The sequence below is a fragment of the Arachis ipaensis genome, chromosome B7 (assembly GCF_059453495.1).
Source record: "Arachis ipaensis isolate K30076 ecotype BB chromosome B7, ASM5945349v1, whole genome shotgun sequence".
NCBI lineage: Eukaryota > Viridiplantae > Streptophyta > Magnoliopsida > Fabales > Fabaceae > Arachis > Arachis ipaensis.
Window position 1 is genome coordinate 110,510,830 of NC_142442.1, and position 5,731 is coordinate 110,516,560.

Genomic DNA, 5,731 nt, shown 5'->3' on the forward strand with positions numbered 1-5,731 from the left:
TTTGATACTTCACTAAATTGTCATCTAATGATCTTTAAATATCAATTTCATATGAAAACAACTGAGTTTCCAACAAAAAAAAAAAAAAGAACAAATACTATGGAAAATTGTATCTTCTACAACATTCACAAACAGATTTACAGATCTTAAACTTTCAGCGAGTAAATGAACTGGATTTATGATAATATGGCAAAGATGTACTATAACAAGAATTTTGTGAATTCGTAGTATTCTATAAAAGCAAAGAGAACCACCTATTTTTTCACTGCAAGCTTATCACTTTCCAGTTAGAAGCCGACTCATGGTCTCAAATTGTACAAAGGCACTTATTGACTTATTGACTTTCCTATGCATGTGGAGGACAATTAATGGATCATTCCATCATCACTTATTAGGAGGTGCCAACTGCAGCATGTACTGTTTTGCCAGTTGACTCTGACGTATTGATATCTCAGAAACATCCTTGTTCTTCTGGGATCTAGTTTGGTGTCTTTGATGTATTCTACACTATTACGCTATAGCTTCAAAAAGTAGAATTTGAAGTTTTGAACCACTCCAGCAAATAAGAGTCAATGATGAATGCAAGTATATGTTACGATGAAGTCTTCTGTCTATGATGCAAGGCATGCTTGACAACTTCATAGAAGGAGACAACTATACCAACTGATGGACCGCTGCGGCCTACACGGGGACCAACACCTGTGAATAGCCCTCTCAATCCTCCATCCCTGTCCCAAGAAAAAATGTTCCAATGTCAGTCCAAAGCTTATGTGCTAAATGTAATGATATGGGGGACCAGTCATCAACTTATAAAAATGCAGCTACCTCCAAATCTCTATCAGTGTTGTTCTTGTTGTCATCTGTAATGTCCTTTCTCGATCCTTCTGTGAAAATGCAAAAGAGATCATGTTAGAGAACATGGAATACTCAAAGGCTCAAACTATGCATTCATTATTAATGTGCAGTAATTAAATGCATACGTTCTAAAATAAAAATTAGTAATAGGGACGGAGAAAAAGAATTACAGCAAACCATTACAAAAAGTTAATGCAAAGAATAATTTTTAATCATCATGCATTAAAGAGGGTCAATTATGCAACTATACAGGTTTGTGTGAGACAAACCAAACCTCAACAGCTTACTAATGCATAAATATTCCAACTGCATTGCACTTACATTCAAATTTCATCATTTTCTAAATCCAATGAACATATTAATGCATATAAAGGTGGACATTTGAAAAGTGTCCCCACAGTCCCAAAAATAATCATTGAATAAGTCCGTATTACTTGTATACATGGCATATCTAATTGTGTCTACGGCTTAGCTAACTGGAGTTAAGACTAAGACCCAAATCAGCATAATGATGCTGCAAGTTTGATTTTAGCCAGCAATCTGTGCTGTATCTAATTTCAGCTAGTTAGCTACTTCTATTGATGATCTACCCAGCCTGACCCGGACAGGAGCTGGTCCTGGCTGGTCAAACAGGCAAACACTAGTGCCAGTCTGTTTGGCAGACCTGAGTAGAGGTCTGTCCTGGCTGGCAAGGCACTAGGGTCAGTCTGCCCAGCCTGACTTTGCTAGAGGCCTGTCCTGGCCAGACCCGACCCCTAGCCGGCCAGACACTAGGGCCAGTCTGCCTGACCTTATTCAGCCAAAAGCCTGTCTTGGCCGGCCAAATACTAGGGCCAGTCGGCCCCGCCTGACCCAAGCAGAGTCCTGTCTTGGCCTAGTTATCATCTAAAAGCTTAGTTTTAAGAAACCACCTCTATTTGCCGTCGAGTTTTTGCCACATCAAGTGGACATGTGGCAGCAGCTGCGACAGTTCCTGCAACAAAACCAGCCAATTTTCCCCAAGGATAGTGGCTGCAGTTGCTTCATCACCCACAAGGCCAAGAAGTTTTTTCCTTATCTGTAAAGAAGCTCTATGGTAAAAAAGAAAAATAAGCAATACATTTTATTCATCGAATGTAGAAATCCTACTGGCTCAAGGGTTAACCAGCAAATTCCAGAGTAAGGAACATCACGAAAAAGTTGAGCTCCAAGGCCAGTTCCACCAATAACGGTATCTATGTACTGTGAGGAAAACATAATCAAAACCACAATAATTATTAATTGAGGTAACAAAAATTATAACAGATATAATCATGTGCAACAGTAACAGCATACTAACTCCTTTGTAACAGACATGTTGGAAAAATCTACCGTAAAACGTATTAACTCAGAATTAAAAGAGAGAAAGATGCCAGAAGAACACTTACAACTTTGAAGTCTCTCTGTACCCCTGATTGGGTTGATGGCTCCAATCAATGTCTTAAAAATCCCCGGAGGCTTCCCACTTCCGGTTGCTTTAAATGCCTAAACAGAGAGATAGAATATGCAAGGGGGAAAAATGAGAGATTCAATTCAGCCCGACAGAAAAAACTCAAACACTTTAGAGGAGCTATTAAGAATCTGTAGCAAAATCATGCAATGAATCCACATTTTAAGATTTCAAATCAACTACCTGCATGCACGTCCTTGCAAGCTCTACAGGATAACACGAAACACAAGCCAACGAACGTGCAACTGATCCGGCAACTAATGGAACATAAGGTGTTAAGTTTGGAGCATTCTGAGTAGTAAACTCCTCCATGAAGTTGCGAAAGATGTCATAACAAGGCATATAGATCCCAACCTGTTGGACAAGGAAAATATAAGGCCATTAGCATGTAACTATATCTTGGACAAAACAGATTGTAGGCAAAGTATGAAGCAGAAAACGAATTTCCAAAAAGAAAGGGAGCTTACAGTCGGCACAACCAATGCTAAACTTGCACTTGTGCCTCTCCATAATCTTATAAACCTTTCCTGCATAAATTCACTCCTGTGAACCCTCTTATAGTAAGTTATTTTCATGGAAGGTACAAGATAAATACATAACTTCAAATAAAAAACGAATCCGTTTCAGTGTTTGCTACATAGCTTTTGTCATACCTTTTTGGCGATGATATTATCAGTTACATCAAACAATTAAGGCAAATTGAATTGAATTGAAATGATAAGATTGGAGGTAGTAACTAACCTGACGCGCAACTTTGTGAAGGACATCTAGCGTGCCTTTATAGCGGTTACAACCGGAATGACATGGCGGCGGCGCGGCAGCAGAGGTTGAAAGAGATTGACAAACGGCGTTTGGTTGAAGACAGATGTAGTGGTAAGGATAGGGAACCCTGGTAGCCTGTGCTTGCAGCCTTGTCTTGGCATCATCGAGAGGATTAACGATGATGGAGCAGCACCGGCGGCGGAGAAGCCCTCTCTCCAATACTCAATTCCGCATCGGTGAAGAAGATGAAGACGAGGGTGACATCGGCGAAACGTTTCTTTCTTACAACTAAAGTCACATGTCACTTTTTTATTGCACTAATAAAATCTTACCTTGTAAAATTAAAAGGAATTTTTTTTTATTAATTTTACAACCAAAATATATCACATATCATTTTTTTATTATAATTGAAATTAAATTTTTTTCTTCAAAATTAAAGAATTCTTCATTCTTTCTTACTAATTTTACAACAAAAATATGCCATTTGTCACTCTTTCATTGTAGTTGAAATCAAATTTTTCCCTCCAAATTAAAGAATTCTTTCCTCCTCCCTCTTCTTTTTTTATTTCTCTCATTCCTTCAACAACTCTATTTATTTTATATATCATTATCAATATTAATGACTAATTATTAATTTGACAATCAAAATGTACAACATAACATTCTTTAATTACATTAAAATTGAAATTGAAATATAATTATATTATATGTATCATATATTATTATCTAATTTAATAATCAAACTAAATTCTGATAGAAATTGGAACAGAAATATGATGGAGTCAATTTTTCCAATTGATATATGCAATAAAATTTTTTCAATCAAACCAACAGAGGAGGAGGATGAAGTTAATTGGTGCTGGACAAAATCTGATATATATGAAGTTGGATCAGAATACAAAATTGCTTATGGATTCTTTCATTCTCCTACTTCATTGAGGTCCCAAAACATACAGAACAATAGAGTATGAAATAGCATTTGGGAATTGAAATTACCTCATAAAATTAAGGTTTTCTTATGGAAGAGTCTTCATGAAAAATTTCCGGTGTTGCAACAAGTTCACAGCCGGTTTGCATCCACCCCTGCCAGTTGCCCAAGATACATGCTGAAGGACGAATCGATTTCTCATGTTTTGCAAAGCACTGTCTTCAATAATCTGGAGTCTAAGCTTAATAACCCTTGAACTATGGAGGAGAGAAGAAGAGACCTTTTTCAATTGGTGGCAACGAGCCTTATCCTGGGCAGCAGCTCAATTCGACGGTAGACAAAAGACCCTCTTCATAGCGGCGCTGTGCTGGAGCACTTGAAAAGTGAGGAATCGATATGTTTTTGAGAAGGTAATAAGCCCGGTACCAGAGATAGTGAAAGAAGCCAGCATTTTAGTGCGTGAAATCATTATCCATACCTGATGGATGCTCATAACTTCCTTTATTCTTACTTTACTCATTAAGCTATTAGTCGTCCAGTCACAGTTAGTGATAAATGGGAATACCCAATTCTTTTGTACTTCCTTATGGAAACACCTTTATTTTATATTAATAAAATAACATTTATCTTTGGACAAAAAATATAATTGTTCGATATGTCGGGTCACCAGACAGTTCGAGGAGGTCTCGGGGGTGGAAAAGTGGGTTCCCGCCTGTCTTCAAGTGGGGTGTGGACAATGGAGTAGACGAGCTTCCGAGCACTTCAGGTGGAGGGGAGTGTCACCTGCAATGACACTTCGAAACTCAAGTCAGTAGAGTGTATAGGTGATGTGAGGACTGGGAGTAGGGTGACGTACCTGGGGGGAGGGGTAGGACCCTCCCCTTATATATGTTTTCAGTGAGGGGGCCCCACAGAGGAAGGCCTCCTTCCAGGAAGGTTCCTTCTCACAGCTGTCAAGCAGCTGGCACCAGGGGTGCATGGCTGGGTCGCTAACCAGACGGGTCTTGTGCGTTGACCCATCCGAGCGGGTCGCGACGTCGTCGGACCGGGTCGCCTGATGTGCCTAGCTGGGCTGGGCCTTAACAGTGCCCCCAACACGCCAGTTGCGGCCGCGGGTGCCGTTGGTGGCGCGTTCCGTCTTTCCTTTTGCAGGTCGTCGCTGAGTGTTCGGTTTCCCGTGGAGAGGACGCGCCTTGCGCGTGTGCAGGCCTGTTCGCTGCCAGGGATAACCTTCGTCGCCTCGTTCTCCACGTCGAGCATTTAATGCTCATAATGGGTTATTCAAAACCCTGCGGGTAAAGACCTTTTTACCCTTGCCTTTCGCGCTTCTTGAGTCAGTTTCCAAATTTCCCATCCAGTTTCATTTCTCACTCACTCTCCACTATCTCCCTCTTTCTGCGTTTGCTTCCTCCATTTTTTCATTCTCTGCTATGATTCCTTAGGTTGTTTGCATTAAAATTCCCTGCTCTCCCAGATTAATACAAGCGCATTTGGTAAGCTTTATTTCTTACTTGCTGCTTTATTTTGCTGTTCGTGCCATTTGTTTCCACGTTTTGCTTCTGCATGCATGCTGCTTCCCTGATTGATTCGCATGTTGGATGACATTAGCGTCAAGTAGGTTTTTTAGGAGGGTTGCCATTTCAGTACACTAGTTTTTAGTCCTTACTTAGGATTTGCTAGGATTTGTTTCGGCCATGTTTAATCGTAGTCATTGGATG

The 5,731-nt window shown here is 40.0% G+C and overlaps 1 pseudogene across 1 annotated transcript; it reads right to left on the reverse strand.

Moving 5' to 3' along the window:
- LOC107609574 (mitochondrial carrier protein MTM1-like) lies at positions 1–5,273 on the reverse strand (annotated as a pseudogene). The gene is made up of 9 exons (XR_015892433.1): positions 5,098–5,273; positions 3,065–3,373; positions 2,791–2,850; positions 2,507–2,677; positions 2,262–2,358; positions 1,984–2,076; positions 1,767–1,912; positions 826–884; positions 1–728 (listed from the first exon to the last, which is right to left on the reverse strand). The product of XR_015892433.1 is annotated as a mitochondrial carrier protein MTM1-like (transcript).
- Between the last annotated feature and the right edge of the window lie 458 nt (positions 5,274–5,731).